Source organism: Hylobates moloch, unplaced genomic scaffold, assembly GCF_009828535.3.
Source record: "Hylobates moloch isolate HMO894 unplaced genomic scaffold, HMol_V3 SCAFFOLD_5, whole genome shotgun sequence".
Classification (NCBI taxonomy): Eukaryota; Metazoa; Chordata; class Mammalia; order Primates; family Hylobatidae; genus Hylobates; species Hylobates moloch.
In genome coordinates, this window is record NW_026652280.1 from 109,462,113 (window position 1) to 109,480,280 (window position 18,168).

Consider the following 18,168-nt stretch of genomic DNA (forward strand, 5'->3'; position numbering starts at 1 on the left):
TTCAGCTGGGTCCTCTGAGCACTGCGGGAACTCCAGTGGTTCCCAATGCTTTCCTGGACATGATACAGTGGAAACTTAAATAAAAGAAATATATTCCTCAGAAATATATTCTCCTATAAGTCTGCTATATAATAAAAATAATAAATAGCTTACATTAATATAGCACTTTATAGTTTACATCATTAATGTTTTAGCAATTGATCCACATCAATGGAGCTAACTATAAATCATATGGTGCAGATAGATTTTATGAATGACAAAATTTATGTTCTGTAAGCTTAAGCTACTTGCTAGAGATACACAACTAAGCTGAACAAAATTAAAATTCACATTTATTTTGGCCGGGCACAGTGGCTCATACCTCTAATCCCAACACTTTGGGAGGCCGAGGCAGGAGGATCACTTGAGACCAGGCGTTCAAGACCAGCCTGGGCAACATAGGGAGACCCTGTATCTACAAAAACTTTAAAAATTAGCTAGGTGTGGTGGCATATACCTATGGTCTCAGCTACTTGGGAGGCTGAGGCAAGAGGATCACTTGAGCCTAGGAGGTTGAGGCTGCAGCGAGCTATGATAGTTCCACTGCACTCCAGCCTGGGTGACAGAGCGAGACCTTGTCTCTAACAACAACAACAAAATTTGTAATTCACATTTATTTTGTTATTCTGGGGATTGTTTCCCTGTTATTTTTCCAACTGTAATAAAGAAACTTAAGGGGATTCATGACGAAATAAGCACATGTTGCCATCAGTATGTTCAAGGTGAGCAGGGAGTGGGAGGAAGAAAAAGGCTGTATTCCTGAGACAATAGCTCAGATGGTGGTGTTGTGTGGCATCATCTGGCCTATTGGGGGCAGCAGTGTTTAGAGAGCAAAGTGGATACAGCAGGCCAGGGAAGATACCAAAGGACAGATATTTGCTCCCTGAAATGTTTGATAGTTAGACTTGGCCTCACAAGCAATGGAAAACCGATACTCAAAGCCTGTCTTTCATTGTGTCTCAAGTCTCTGAGATCAACAATGTCAGGGCTCTGACTTTCTACATCTAGTTTGGGATATTGCTTCAATATTCATTTACAGCTGCCACCTCCCTCTGACAGAGCATCACGGATGAAATGAAAAATGAAGACTCCAGCCATTTGTGGTTATTAAAGGCTGTGTAGTACCTTTTACAAGAACTGGGTGATTAACATTCACAATCTTGGCCTATTTCCAACACAGAGGAAAGGACTGTGCTTCCTCATTGCCTGCTTGCCCTGCAATTTCCACTGGGTCTATTGCACAGAATCACAGTGGAGGGATGTAGACCCTGGTAGATTGGTCAGGGTAGAGTTGTTGTGAAAAACCCATTCTTACCATGTTTTAATTTAGGACATCTGAGGACCACCTGGATGCAGGAAACCAAATTTATTCCTGCCTTCAAAGGAGGGGAGAATCAAGGCTTTAGGAATAATTTACTTCAATCAATTTCAACTTCACTTCCCTGGGCTGTTTTGTAGAACCAACACCTTTCTCCTCACTGTGAAAGACTCTGACCCTGGACAATAAGCAGATGCATTTTTCAGAACACCTGGCAATACCTACCTATAGAGGAGGCTTCACTCTAGGTTCTGAATGGCAGTTTTAAGGCTAAAATATTACACCCATATTTTACTTTCTTTAAAAATATATCCTCCTAGAATTCCTCTAAATAATAATAAATAGCTTGCCAAACAAACAGCCAGATGACTCTTAGATTATATCTGCAAGAGTAGAGAGAGGGAAAAGAGAAGGAGAAGCAAAAGAGAAATTGTGCCAAGCTTGGGACTCACTCAGATATCACGTGTTTTGAATTTCAAATCTCCTGGTATTTCAGTTTGCATATCCTTGGCAAAAAAAAAAAAAATTGTATCACTCTTAGTATGACATATTAAATGCCTTACTGGACATCAAGCATTACTTATTGAGTGACCTGAGTTGAGTGTAAATGAGTCTGAAACAGTGCAAGGTTCAAACTATTCAAGGTTCACAAAGGGAAAACATTATATAGAACATGGGGGTGGGGAACTAAACATATTCCTAGGGATAAAGTAAACCCTTGGCTATAGTTAGTAAAGTGTTAACAGAAAAGCAGATGCAACCCTAACAGATTTGGACTTTGGAAAATAAATGTTCACTGGGAGAGATTTTAATCTGTTTCTTTAATAGAAAGACAATAATAAGAATTGATGGTTATTGGTCATGCAGTTACCTCCCTGGGCTTTTTAATAGCTAATATTTGTGAAATACATACAGAGTGCAAATTTCTCCTCTAATGATAAAGTTGTCAAGTCTATGTTAATTTTATTGCCATTAATATTATTTTTGAGAAGCAAGCAAATGATGTCGAATTTTCTCAGTAAGTGCTCTGCTTCCTTAGTAATTTTTTCCTTTTCATAAACTTCTGACTAAAATATCTCTTTGTGTCACTTGGCTGAGTTTTCACCAGGACCACAAAATGATGTCCACTTCAATAATTTTATTTTGGCCTTGCTCACTTTTACCTGTGCTACTGCCACCTCTTCCTACCAATGTCTGTTTCTTTTTCCAGTTTGCTTTATTGCACATCTATTAAATACAAGCAACTATCTGCAAAATATTCCCCCTCATTATAGGTTCACAGTAAAAGAAGCCCACAAAGAACTAAAAAGTGGCATAGAAAACTTTGAACACCAAGAAGAGGCCTGTGAGACATTATTTGATATTTTTCTTTTTCACTATTGACTAAAAAAAGATATAAGCACCTTTGGTTGTTTCTTCAATGTCATTAGACTTAGTGTGTAAGGGTTTGCTCATAGAGAAGGTCCTGTGTTCTTTTTATATTTCAGAATGATGTTTTTATCAAAGTTGGGCAGTGCCTTGGGGGCCATTCTTCCACGCAATGAAGTTCTCGACAGTAATTTTAATGTTCTTAACTAAAATGAGATTGCAGGAAAAAAGTAATCATCTGAAATAAATACATCAAAATTCTTTCCATAAACAATTAAAATTTTCTTGTCTTTCATTCCTTCAACAATACACATTTTAAAACTGCAATCATAATGGATCTCATGAAGACTGAGTAGAGGGAAGGAAGGAGAGAGGCAGAAGGAACAATTTTAGACATGAAGTACATGGAAGATCTCTCTCCTAAGAAGACAGCTGAAAAGGAAAAACTTAAAGAAATGGGAGAAAAAGCCACAAAGATAATTAGACAAAGAGCATTTGAGGGAGGGAAAATGGCACCTGCAAAGGCCCTGTGGCAAGAATGTTTGTGACACGTTGTAGGAACAGAGGGAGGCCCATATAACAACAGCTGAGCGGCCGAGGGGAACTTAGAAGACTAGAAGGTCAGAGAAGCCTCAAGGGACAGATCACACTGCACCATTAAGTCAGGATAAAGATTTTAGATTTTGAGTGAGATGGAATGCTATGTAAGGATTTGAGGAAGAAAGAAGTCACACAAGGACAAATTTTAAATATATCACATTGGCTACAGAATTGATCATTAGGGAGCAAGGATCGAAACAGAACGAGCATCTAGAAAGATAGTACAAGTCCAAAGGATAGAGGACAAGGACTTTGACCAAAAAAAATGCCATGAAGATGCTGAGGTGCAGCCAGAGTCTAGATACCTATGAAGGAAGGTTTGTGTTGGATGTGAGAAGTGCTTGAAAGAGAAAAGACAAGTATGGCTCCAAGGTTTTGCCCTGAGAAATTGAAGAAACATTTATGATAGGAGGAAAAATACAAAAAAAAAACAAGGGTGGAGGCCAATTCAAAGACCAAGAGTTCTATTTTGGGCATGACAAATTGAAAATGTTTGTTGATATTTAAACGGAGAAATCTATATATAGTTCAGGGGATACATTTGTGAGTCTTCAGTGAAGAGATGGCTTTTAAAGCCATGACACTAGAATGAGACCACCTGAGAGTGACTGTAGTCAGGGAAGAAACCTAAGGACTGAGCCTCAGAAACCCCAACATAAAAGGAGATGCTGAAAATGAGAAGAAAAAAGCAAAAAAGAAAGAGTAACCAGAGAATAGAGTGACCAGAACCTAAAAAAGAGTTGCAAAAGCCAAGATAAGTATTTCAACAGAAACCAGGTCAAATATACTGACAAGTGAGGAAGATGAGGTCTAAGAGGAGCCCACTTAATTTGGCAACGTGAGGTCACTGCTGAACTTGAAAAGGGCTGTTTTGATGCAGGGGTGGGCCTGCAAGCCATACTGGAGTTGGTTCCAAAGAGTCTGAGAGGGGAATAAAAGGAGCAACGAGGAGAGACTACTCAGTTTCCTGTGAAGGGGAGCAGAGCTGGGAGGTCAACATGAGGTCAAGGCAGCACATTTTTCTAATAATGGAGTACAGTATAGCTCATGTGTATGCTAATGTGAATAGTTCAGTAGTGAAGAAAAAATGATGATGTGGGGAAAAGGTGAAGGATTTGAGGAGAGATGCTGTATTATTTTGCTGGGCCTGCCGTAACAAAGTGCCATAGACTGGATGTCTGAACAACAGAAATTTATGTAATCACAATTTTGGAGGTTGGACGTTCGAGATCAAAGTGCCAACAGGGTTCATGTCTTCTGAGATCTCTCTGCTTGGCTTGCAGATGTATGTCTCCTTCTGTGAGAAACAAATTCACCTGTCCAAACCCAAAGAATGGACTCAGAGACCCCGAGAGCAGTGAAAGTGAGACTTTTAATTACCATCTTGCAAGATCAGGTGTCTGATGGGCAGGCACACCCAGCACAGTTACAACAAGCAATTTATCCCCTAGTGCACATGTCCCTCCCCCAGTTCCTCATAGGCTGAGTACTATGGAGTTACAATCTTCCCAGATGACACCTATCAGTTGCTGGGTTGGGGCTTTAGGTGTTTTTTTGTTTGTTTGTTTGTTTAGGGTTGTCTTGCTGCATTTTGTTGCAGCCACAACGCATTGCAATCCTAGTCAGCTCAGGGGCTCTTTAAGTATTTGACTTATGACCTAAGTATCTGGGCAGGTTGATAAGAACAGACAAAGTGAACTATTTTGCAGGCTAGTAAGTTTTCATCTTAGACTAAACTTTTTTGGTTCAGATGAGGGCAACTCAGGGGGTTGAGGCAGGGGGGGACTGACAAGCAGGCATTGGCTATCCAAGCAGGTGCCTAGTATATCCTATTTTTTCTGTAGTTTGCTGATCTAAGCTGATTTAAGGCACTTTGTCTTGGAAATTGACTACTGTATGCATTATTTCCTTCACTTCTCTCTTCACATAGTCTTTTTTCTCTGCATGTCTGTGTCCTAATCTCCTTTTCTTATAAAGACACCAGTCATATTGGATTAGGAGCCACCCCAATGACCTCATTTAACTTTAATTACCTTTTTAAAAACCATTTCTCCAAATATGGTCATATTCTGAGGTACTGGAGGTTAGGACTTTAAGAATATGAGAGTAGATATATGTAGCTTCGTAGGTTTGCTAGTGGGAACATGTATCTGAAGACAGTCTGATCAGTAGCTTAGAGGAAAATTGGAAGAAACATTAGAGGTTTCAGGAAAAAGAAATAAAAAGGTAAAATAGTCACCTGGGATGTGGTGAAGTGACTAATGAACGAAATGGAGTGGAATTACTGGGCAGCACTAGGGCACACTGGAAGTTAGTGGTCACAACTTGAAGGTAAGACCAATCCATAAGGGTGTGTGTGTGTGTGTATTCTTCCTCCAGTTATGTTCAGCTGCTTAGGAATGATATGAAGCAGGAAAAGACTTGGGTGGAAGTAGAATTGGTTTGGTTGAAGCAGAGTTGGATTTTGCTAGATGAATGTGCTGGAAGGAGGGAGGGACAAGTGAGTCAAGTATATATACAAGGTCATAGTTATACCAATAAATCATGGCATCAAAATCAGGAGGAAAAGAGGTGAAGAAGGATAATCAGCAGTGAAAACAGAGTAGGAGCAACAGAGCACAGCTTCCTGTGGAGCAGAGGAACTGCTGGAGACAGAAAACTAGGAAGACTAGAGAGAATGGGTTAAAACAACAGGGCATGCTAGATGTGAAGAGAAGCGATTGAAATGAGGTCTGGAATAGCTGCAGTTATTGATCATGACAACTGCACTATAGAAGAATGAGTGGCTTAGTAAGAGTAGGGTAAATCAGAAAACAGATCATTCAGAGCATACATTGCCCCTAAGGATTTGAAAATGTCATGAATTCTTAGGTGCATAGTTTTAAAGAAAGGGGCAAAAATATCCAAGATATAAAGGGGAGTGAGCTATAGATCTGTAGCTGACTCCAACAAGAAAGGGTAGTGTTCAGCAGAGCGTGACAGCATGAGCTTGCAGTGGGCTGGGCAGGGAGGGCTGGTAGGAGGAAGAAAGGGAGAATGGTCTGGAGGTGCCAATGAAGACGAGTTAACAAAGAGTAAGGAGGACACCTCAGTCTGCATGGGTGAAAGATAGAAAACAGACACTGCCTGAGAACAATACAGGGAAAATGTCCTCAGGGAAAGGCCAGATTTTGGTAAAGATAAGAAAGTGAAGGCCTTGAGAACTGGAAGTTTTTTGCTGAAGACAGTGAGTTTCAGAGGGTGCAGTGAATGTGTCTGGGAGGAGAACTTTGTAAATGGGTAAGTTTAGGGGAAGAGGATCTAGTGACAAGGAGTGATCTGAGAGCCTTGGGCCTCCAGTCTGGTTGAGGTACAGGGATACGGGGAGAGAAGACATAAATACTGGCAGTCCCTAATACTGAGATGGCAGGGGTTGTGTTTGGAGTGGAAGGTGGGCAGAGGGTGGTATGGAGGTTGCTACCTGGCTGCTCCCCTGACACAAATGCCAACTAGGGAGAAGGGGGAGGCAGCAGCATGAGTTAGGTGTCAAGTGCCAAGTGCTGGAATGCAAAGATGTTGCTGCACTTAAGAGCCCAGAGAACCTATGGGAGAAGAAGAGGGAGGAGTCAGGGAATTGTTCAGTCCTGATCCCCATGGAATTACTGTACATTCAACACAATAACAGTGAGCTGCAGTCCTTCAGAGCATAGATAACAGGTCAAAACAGTGTTGACTCCATCTGTGTGCAGGTGTGACTATAGAGTGGTGAGGCTTTTTTTTAATGTTTTATTTCAATAGGTTTTTGGGGAACAGGTAGTATTAGGTTATGTGAATAAGGTCTTTAGTGGTGATTTCTGATATTTTGGTGCACCCAACACCCGAGCAGAGTATACTGCACCCAATGTGTAGTATTTTATCCCTCACCACCCCCCAGGTTTTCCCCCTGAGTCCCCAAAGTCTGGTGTATCATTCTTATGCCTTTGTGTCCTCATAGCTTAGCTCTCACATATGAGTGATAACATATGATGCTTGGTCTTCCATTCCTTAGTTACTTCACTTAGAATAATGGTCTCCAATTCCATCCAGGTTGCTGCAAATGACATTATTTCATTCCTCTTTATGGCTGAGTGCATTCCATGATATATATGTTTGTGTGTGTGTGTGTGTGTGTGTGTGTGTGTATACCATATTTTCTTAATCCACTCATTGATTGATAGGCATTTGGGCTGGTTCCATATTTTGCAATTGCAAATTGTGCTGCTATAAACATGTGTGTGCAAGGTATTTTTTTTGTATAATGACTCTTTTCCTCTGGGTAGATACCTAGTAGTGAGATTTCTGTATCAAATGGTAGATATACTTTTAGTTCTTAAGGAACCTCCATACTGTTTCCCATAGTGGTTGGTCCTAGTTTACATTCCTACTAGCGGTATAAAAGTGTTCCCTTTCACCACATTCATGCCAACATCTTTTTTTTTTTTTTTTTTTTTTTTGGCCATTCTTGCAGGAGTGAAGTGGTATCATATTGTGGTTTTGATTTGCATTTCCCTGATAATTAGTGATGTTCAGCATTTTCCCCTATACTTGTTGGCCATTTGTATATCTTCTTTTGAGAATTGTCTATTTGTGTCCTTAGCCAACTTTGTTATGGGTTTTTTTTCTTCTCAGTTTGAGTTATTTGTAGATTCTGGGTATTAGTCCTTTGTTGGATGTGTAGACTGTGAAGATTTTCTCCCTCTCTGGGGGTTGTCTGTTAACCCTGCTGATTATTTATTTTGCCGTGCAGAAGCTTTTTAGTTTAATTCAGTCCCATCCCATCTATTTATCTTTCTTTTTTTTGCATTTGCTTCTGGGTTCTTGGTCACAAAGTCTTTGTCTAAGCCAATGTCTACAAGGCTTTTTCCAATGTTATCGTCTAGAATCTTTATGGTTTCAGATCTTAGATTCAAGTCTTTGATCTGTCTTGAGTGGATTTCTGTATAAGGTGAGAGATGAGGATCCAATTTCATTCTTTTACATGTGGCTTGACAATTGTCCCAGCACCATTTGTTGAATAGCATGTTCTTTTCTCATGTATGAGTCCATTCTCATGCTGCTATGAAGAAATATTCAAGACTTGGTAGTTTATAAAGGAAAGAGGTTTAATTGACTCACAGTTCTATATGGCTGTGGAGGCCTTGGGAAACTTACAATCATGGCAGGAGGCACCTCTTCACAGGACAGCAGGAGAGAGAATGAGTGCTAAACAAAGGGGGAAGCCCCTATGAAACCATCAGCACTCATGAGAACTCACTCACTATCATGAGAACAGCATGACAAAAAAAACCACCCACATGATTCAATTATTTCCACCTGGTCCTGCCCTTGACATGTGGGAATTATTACAATTCAAGGTGAGATTTACATGGGGACACAGAGCCAAACCATATCATTCTACCCCGACCTCTCCCAACTGTCATGTCCTCACATTTCAAAACATAATCATGCCCTTCCAACAGTCCCCCAAAATCTTAACTCATTCCAGCATTAACCCAAAAATCCAAGTCCAAAGTGTAATCTGAGACAAGGCAAGTCCCTTCTGGCTATAAACCTGTAAAATCAAAAGCAAGTTAACTACTTCCTAGATACAATGAGGGCACAGGCATTGGATAAATACACCTGTTTCAAGTGGGAGAAATTGGTCACATGCAAGTCCAAAATCTAGTGGTGCAGTCAAGTCTTAAATCTCTGAAATGATCTTCTTTGACTCCATGGCTCACATCCAGGTCACATTGATGCAAGAGGTGGACTCCCATGGCCTTGGGCAGCTCTATCCCTGTGGCTTTACAGGGTACAGCCTCACTCCCAGCTGCTTTCATGGGCCAGTGTTCAGCATCTGCAGCTTTTCCAGGAGCACAGTGCAAACTGTCATTGGATCTACCATTCCTGGGTCTGGAGGATCATGGCCCTCTTATCACAGCTCCACAATGCCCCAGTGGGGACTCTGTGGGGGGGCTCTGACCCCACATTTTCCTTCCACATTGTCCTAACTGAAGTTGTCCATAAGGGCTCCACTCCTGCAGGAAACTTCTGCTTGGACGTGCAGGTGTTTCCATACATCCTCTGAAATCTAGTCAGAGGTTCCCAAACCTCAATTCTTGACTTCTGCGTACCCACAGGTCTCACACCACGTGTAAGCCACCAAGACTTGGAGCTTGCACCCTCGGAAGCAGCAGGCTGAGCTCTATGTTGACCCCTTTTAGCCACAGCTGGGATGCGTGGCACCAAGTTTTGAGACTGCACAAAGCAGCAAGGCCCTGATACCAGCCCATGAAACAATTTTTCCACCTAGGCCTCTGGGCCTGTGATGGAAGGGGCTGCCATGAAGATCTCTGACATATCCTGGAGATATTTTCCCCATTGTCTTAGTGACTAACATTTGGCTTCTCATTACTGAGGCAAATTTCCACAGCCAGCTTGAATTTCTTCTCAGAAAATGGGTTTTTCTTTTCTATTGCATTGTCAGGCTGCAAATTTTCTGAACTTTTATGCTCTACTTCTGTTTTAAGTTTCAATTCCAAACCATATCTTTATGTGTACATGGAACTGAATGATTTTGAGAGCACTGAAGTCACCTCTTGAATGCTTTGCAGCTTACAAATTTCTGCCAGATACCTTAAATCATCTCTCTAAAGTTCAAAATTCCACAGATCTCTAGGGCAGGGGCAAAATGCCACCGGTCTCTTTGCTAAAGCATAGCAAGAATCACCTTTATTTCAGTTCCCAAAAAGTTTCTCATCTCCGTCTGAGACCACCTCAGCCTGGATGTCATTGTCCATATCACTATAAGCATTTTGGTCAAAGCCATTCAACAAGTCTCTAGGAAGTTCCAAACTTTCCCACATCTTTCTCTCTTCTTCTGAGCCCTAAAAACTATTCAAACCTCTGCCTCTTACCCAGTTCCAAACTTGCTTCCATATTTTCAGGTATCTTTACAGCAGTGCCCAACTGTCTACAGTACCAATTTACTGTATCAGTTCATTCTCATGCTGCTGTGAAGAAATACCCAAGACTCAGTAATTTCTAAGAAAAGAGGTTTAATTAACTCACAGCTCTGCATGGCCTGGAGGCCTCTAGAAACATACAAACATGGTGGAAGGCACCTCCTCACAGGGCAGCAAGAAAGAGAATGAGTGGCAAGTGAAGGGCAAAGCCCCTTAAGACCATCAGATTCATGAGAACTCACTCATTATGAGAACAGTATGGAGGAAACTGCCCCATGATCAATTATCTCCTTCTGGTCAAGCCCTTGACAAGTGGAGATTATTAAAATTCATTGTGAGATTTAGATGAGGAAACAAAGCCAAAACATATCACCCCATGTTATGTTTTTTTTTTTGCTTTGTTGAAAATCAGTTGGCTGTAAGTATTTGGCTTTATTTCTGGGTTCTCCATTCTGTTTCATTGGTCTATGTGTCTATTTTTATACCAGTACCATACTGTTTTGGTGACTATGGCCTTACAGTGTAGTTTGTAGTCAGGTGATGCTTTGTTTGTGAAGGCTGTTTTTGGCTTCATATGAATTTTTGGATTGTTTTTTCTAGTTCTGTGAAGAATGATGATGGTATTTTGATGGGAATTACATTGAATTTGTCAATTTCTTTTGGCAGTATGGTCATTTTTACAATATTGATTCACCCATCCATGAGTTTGGCATGTGTTTCCATTTGTTTGTGTCATCTGTGATTTCTTTTAGCAGTGTTTTTTGTAGTTTTCCTTGTAGAGGTCTTTCACATCCTTGGTTAGGTATATTCCTAAGTTGTTTTTTTTGTTTTTTTGTTTTTGTTTTTTGTTTTTTTACTTTTGCAGCTGTTGAGAAAGGGGTTGAGTTCTTGATTTGATTCTCAGCTTGGTCGCTGTTAGTGTATAGCAGAGCTACTGATTTGTGTATGTTAATTTTGTATCCTGAAACTTTGCTGAACTCATTTACCTGTTCTAGGAGCTTTTTGAATGAGTCTTTAGGATTTTCTAGGTATACAATCATATCATCAGCAAACAGCGAGAGTTTGATTTCCTCTTTACTGATTTGGAGGCACTTTATTCTTTCTCTTGTCTGATTGCTCTGGCTAGGATTTCCAGTACTATGTTGAATACAAGTGGTGATAGTGGGCCTCCTTGTTGTGTTCCAGTTCTCAGCAGGAATGCTTTCAACTTTTCCCAATTCAGTATAATGTTGGCTGTGGATTTGTCATAGATGGCTTTCATTACCTTAAGGTATTTCTCTTCTATTCTGATTTTGCTAAAGGTTTTAATCATAAAGCGATGGTGCATTCTGTCAAATACTTTTTCTGCGTGTATTGAGATGATAATGGGACTTTTGTTTTTAATTCTGTTTATGTGGTGTGTCACATTTATTGACTTACATACATTAAACCATCCCTGCATCCCTGGTATGAAACCTACTTGATCATAGTGGACTACCTTTTTGATATGCTGTTGGATTTGGTTAGCTAGAACTTTGTTGAGAATTTTCACACCTATGTTCATCAAGGATATTGGTCTGTCATTTTCTTTTTTTATTATGTTCTTCCCTGGCTTTGGTATTAGGGTGATACTGGCTTCATAGGATGATTTAGGGAGGATTCCCTCTTTCTCTGTCTTTTGAAATAGTGTCAATAGGATTGATAACAATTCTTCTTTGAATGTCTAAAAGAATTCAGCTGTGAATCTGTCTGGTCCTAGAGTTTTTTTGTTGTTGTCAATTTTTTATTACCATTTCAATCTTGCTGCTTATTATTGGTCTGTTCAGAGATTCTATATCTTCCTGGTTTAATCTAGAAGGGTTGTATATTTCCAGGAATTCATCCATTTCCTCTACATTTTCTAGTTTATGCATGTAAAGGTGTTCATAGTAGACTTGAATAATCTTTTGTATTTCTCTGATATCAGTTATAGTATCTCCCATTTCGTTTCTAATTGAGCTTATTTGGATCTTCTCTATTCTTGGTTAAACTCTCTAATGGTCCATCAATTTTATTTTTTCAAAGAACCAGCTTTTTTTTTCATTTTTCTTTTGTATTTTTTTGTTTCAATTTCATTGAGTTCTGCTCTGATCTTTGTTATTTCTTTTCTTCTGCAGGGTGCGGATTTGAATTTGGATTGTTTCTGTTTCTCCAGTTCCATGATGCGTGACTTTAGATTGTCTACTTTTGCTCTTTCAGGCTTTTTGATGTGAGCATTTAAGGATATGAACTTTTCTGTTAGCGTTGCTTTTGCTGTATCCCAGAGGTTTTGATAGGTTGTGTCACTATTATCGTTCAGTTCAAAGAATTTTTTAATTTCCATCTTGATTTCATTGTTAACCCAATGATCATTCAGAAGCAGATTATTTAATTTCCATGCAATTGCATGGTTTTGAGGGTTCCTTTTGGAGTTGATTTTCAATTTTATTCCACTGTGGTCTTGGCGAGTACTTGATATAATTTCAATTTTCTTAAATTTACTGAGACCTGTTTTGTGGCCTATCATATGGTCTATCTTGGAGAATATTTCATGTGCTGATGAATAGAATGTATGTTCTGCAGTTGTTGGGTAGAATGTTCTGTAAATATCTGTTAAGTCCATTTGTTGTACAGCATAGTTTAAGTCCATTTTGTTGTTGTTGTTGTTGTTGTTGACTTTCTGTCTTGACCTGTCTAGTGCCTCAGTGAAGTATTAAAGTCCCACACTATTATTGTGTAGCCATCTGTCTTATTTCTTAGGTCTAGTAGTAATTGTTTTATGAATTTGGGAGCTCTGGTGTCAGGTGCATATACATTTATAATTGTGATATTTTCCTTTTGGCCTAGTCCTTTAATCATGATATAATGTCCCACTTTGTCTTTTTTAACTGTTGTTGCTTTAAAGTTTGTCTTGTCTAATGTAAGACTAGCTACTCCTGCTTGCTTTTGGTGTCCATTTGCATGGAATATATTTTTCCACCCCTTTACCTTAACTTTATGTGAGTCCTGCGTGTTAGGTGAGTCTCTTGAAGACAGGAGTAACTTGCTTTGTGAATTCTTATCCATTCTGCTATTCTGTAATTTTTAAGTGAAGCATTGAGGCTATTTACATTCAATGTTAGTATTGAGATGTGAGATACTATTCTATTCATCAAGTTACTTGTGGCCTGAATACTTTGTTTTTTAATATTGTGATATTGCTATATAGGCACTGTAAGATTTATGCTTTAAAGAGGTTTTATTTTGGTGTATTTCAAGGATTTGTTTCAAGATTTAGAGCTTCTTTTAGCAGTTCTTGTAGTGCTGGCTTGGTAGTGGAGAATTCTCTGAGCATTTGTCTGGAAAAGACTATATCTTTCCTTCATTATGAAGCTTAGTTTCACTGGGTACAAAATTCTTGGCTGACAATTGTTTTAAGGAGGATGAAGATAGGGCCCCAATCCCCTCTAGCTTGTAGGGTTTCTGCTGAGAAATCTGTTGTTAATCTGATAGGTTTTCCTTTATAGGTTACCTGATGCTTTTGTCTCACAGCTCTTAAGGTTCTTTGTCTTGATATTAGATAACCTGATGACTATGTGCCTAGGGAATGATCTTTTTGTGCTAAATTTCCCAGGTGCTTTTTGAGCTTCTTCTATTTTGATATCCAGATCCCTAGCAAGGCCGGGGAAGTTTTCCTCAATTAGTCCCTCAAATATGTTTCCAAACTTAGATTTCTCTTCTTCCTTGGAAACACAAATTATTTTTAGGCTTGGATGGTTAACATAGTTTCCATACTTCTTGGAGGCTTTGTTTATTTTTTAAATTCTTTTTTTCTTTGTCCTCAATGGATTGGTTTAATTTGAAAGCCTTGTCTTTGAGCTCTGAGGTTCTTTCTTCTGCTTGTTTGATTCTATTGCTGAGACCTTCCAGTGTATTTTACATTTCTCTGTGTCCTTGATTTCCAGAAGTTGTGATTGTTTTTTGTTCATGCTATCTATTTCACTAAAAATTTTCCTTTCATGAACATTCTTCTGTATCATGGTTTTGACTCCTTTCTTGGACTTTACCTTTGTCTGGCATCTCGTTGATTCATTTAATAATTGACCTTCTGAATTCTTCTTCTGGAAATTCAGAAATTTTGTCTTGGTTTTGATCCATTGCTGGTGTGCTGGTATGGTCTTTGGGGGATATTAAAGCATCTCATTTTGTCATATTTCCAGAATTATTTTTCTAGTTCCTTCTCATTTGGGTAGACTATGTCAGAGGAAACATCTGGAATTCAAGGGCTGCTGTTCAGATTATTTTGTCCAATGGGGTGCTCCCTCGATATGTGTTCTCTCCCTTTCCCTAGGAATGGGGCTTCTTCAGAGCTGAACTATAGTGATTATCATTGCTCTTCTAGATCTAGCCACCCAGTGGAGCTAGCAGGCTCTGGGCTGGGTACCGAGGTGTGAGTGTCTGAAAAGAGTCCTGTGATGTGATCCATCTTCAGGTCTTTAAACCACGCATATCGGCATCTGCTCTGGTGGAGGTAGCAGGGGAGTGAAGTGAACTCTATGAGGGTCCTTGGTTGTGTTTTGTTTAGTGTGCTGGTTTTGTGTTGGTTGGCCTCCAGCCAGTAGGTGGCGCTTTCAAGAGTACATCAGCTGTCGTTGTATAGGGAGGATGCAAACTTGCCCTAGAGACACCTGGTTAAGTATTCACATTTCTCAGGTGGTAGGCTGGGCCATAGAGTTCCCAAGAGATTGACCTTTGTCTTGGCTACCAGGGTCGGTGGAGAAAGACCTCAGGTTCGGGCAGGGATAAGGGTGTCTGAGCTCAGCCTCTCCTTGGGCAGAGCTTGCTGTGGCTGCTGTGGGAGATGGGGGTGTGTTTCCCAGTCCAATGGAGTTCTATTCATTCTCAGGGGGATTATGGCTGCCTCTGCTGAGTCATACAGGTCGCCAGGGGAGATGAGGGAAGTCAGTAGTCACAGGCCTTACCCCACTCCCACACAGCCTACAGCCCTAAAGCCCAGTCTCACTCCCACCATGACCCTGCAACAGTGTGTATGGAGTCGGTTCCTTCCAGTGGGTTCATGGTCTCACTGACTTCAAGAATGAAGCCACAGACCTTTGCAGTGAGTGTTACAGCTTTTAAAGGTGGCACGGACCCAAAGAGTGAGCAGCAGCAAGATTTATTGTGAAGAGCAAAAGAACAAAGCTTCCACAGCATGGAAGGGGATGCAAGCAGGTTGCCACTGCTGGCTGGGATGGCCTACTTTTATTCCCTATTTGTCTCCTCCCATGTTCTGTTTCTGTCCTATCAGAATGCCCTTTTTACAATCCTCCCTGTGATTTGCCACTTTTAGGATCCTGCTAATTGGTGTACTTTACAGAGCGCTGATTGGTACATTTTACAGAGTGCTGACTGGTGCATTTTACAGAGTGCTGATTGGTGCATTTTACAATCCTCTTGCTAGCTACAGAGTGCTGATTGGTGCGTTTTTACAGAAAAGTTCTCCAAGTCCCTACTTGACCCAGGAAGTCCAACTGGCTTCACCTCTCAATCCCCCCTCTAAACAGGACACCCCAACTGCTGTTAGGAATTGGGCAATGACTGCTATAGTTACTTCCTGCTGGATAGGGGCAAAGAAAGGGCCCTGCAGTTGTAGTGCCCTCCAGAGGGGATTGGGAGCAAACCAAGTGGCTCCCTGTGTTCTATTTTCCCATTGGAGAAAAAACCGTTTTGTATCTACTAGGAACCATTCAAGAGAGTAATTGAAAGAGGAGATGAGAAGGCATTCACTAGTGGTGGGGGCGCTGCTGCAGGCGGTCCAGAGGTCCAGCGGTGAATGGGGATACAGGGAGTATGTTTGCCATTACAAAACACAGGCTGTTTGTTAAGCAGGGCGGAAGTGATGATTTTTGGGGGCCCTGTGAAGCAGACGAGCCATCTGAATGGAGCTGTTTGGGAGACTCGGAAGTTACTATGATCAGCAGGGGCTGGAAGTTTTAGGGTGTAATTACACTGATGGGATAGTAGGTGTCCTAGGGGCAGGCCTGATAACAGGTTGCATTCGATGCATAAAGGGGCTTGGAAAGTTAAGATGGTATTCATGGTTACAGGGCAGTGTATGGTTTTTTCATTGCTCATGTAATAGGTGATGTTGGCTAAATGCCAGTCCTCTCAGGGATAATGCCCTATTCTTTGTTCTCCCAGAGGGTCCTTATGGTGGACCAAGGGATTATTCCTTTGGCACACCTCACAGGCTTTGACTACTTGTGGGATGGTCCAGAGGAGATTTGGCCCTGTAAGTAGGGATTCGGCCACTTGATGAGTGTTGTCAATATGCATATGAAAAGTTTAGTGGAGAGTTTTAAGTATTTTCCACTGGCTGGCTTTGGGTATGAGTACCTTTCCCTCTTCTGTCATTAACCACCCTGAGGGGAGAAAACTATGCCCCCACGAAAGTCCCCATTCTATTTCGGTCAGGGAGTACTAGGGCTTAATCTCTTAGAGAGGGTTGTTCCATACCAAGGATCTTTCCTTAGGTGTTTCTAATGGGAGGTTCCTCCTGGCAGCAATTTTGGCCTCAGTGTCTGCCTGACAGTTTCCTTCTGCCTTTTCTCCTTCACCCTTTCAATGGCTTCGACAGTGTAAGACTGACACTTCCTTGGGTTTTCACACTGGGTGCAATAACTCCATGATTTCCTTGTGCTATTTAATGGGGGTTCCCCCAGAGGTTAGGAACTCCCTTTCTTTCCATATTGCAGCATGGACATGTAGGATTAGATAAGCATACTTGCTATCTGTATGCACATTTATTCTTTTGTCCTTTCCCAGTTCTAAGGCTTGGGTAAGCACCACTAGTTCTGCTAACCGGGCACTGGTCCCTGTGGGAAGAGGCTTACTTTCAACTACTGTTACCTCACTATGGCATAATCTGCCCTTCATATCCCATTCTCCACAAATGAACTTCCATTGGTATGTAGGTTAAGGTCAGGATTAGCTAAGGGGACTTCTAAGAGATCCTCTCTGGAGGCATAAGTCTGGGCTACAATGTATTGGCAGTCATGCTCGATTCGTTCCCCATCTTCCAGGAGAAAAGTGTCAGGGTTGAGGACTGCACATGTGCATATTTGAAGCACCAGTTCCTCAAGGAGTAGTGCCTGGTATCTAAGCAGGCAGTTGTCTGATAGCCATAAACTTCCTTTGGCACCTAGTATGCCATTTACATCATGAGTAGTCCAGATGGTGAGACCCTTTCCTTGTATTATTTTGATAGCCTCTGATATTGAGATGGCCACCGCTGCAACTACCCATAAACAGTGAGACCAGCCTTTTTCTACTACATCAATTTCCTTACTTAGGTATGCCACTGGTTGTGGGGTTGTCCCATGAGTCTAAGTAAGGACTCCAAGAGGTATTCCTGCTGTCTCTGTGATGTATAAAGAGAAGTTTTGTCCTGTGAGAAGGCTTAATGCTAGAGCTTGTACTAGGGCCTGCTAAGGTTTTGAAGGCTGTTTCTGCCTCTGGTTCTCATTCTACTAGATAAGTATTTGCCCTCTGGATCTCCTTGATTATATAGTGGTCTGGCCATCTCACTGTATCTGGGTATCGATAGTTGGCAAAAGTTGGTGATTCCAAGGAACCCCCGCAACTGTTTTAATGTCTTAGGGTGAGGATAAGCCAGTATAGGCTGTATTTGTTCCTTACTGAGGGCCCTGGTTCCTCTGGCTAAGATTAGGCCTAGATATTTGACTTGTTGTAGGCAGAGATGGGCCTTCAATTTAGATGCCTGTACCCTTGATTAGCTAGAAAGTTCAAGAGATCTAGAGTAGCCTGCTGGCATGAGGTTTCCAAACTGGTAGCCAAAAGTAAATCATCCACATACTGAAGGACCAGAGTGTCTGGACTTGAGAA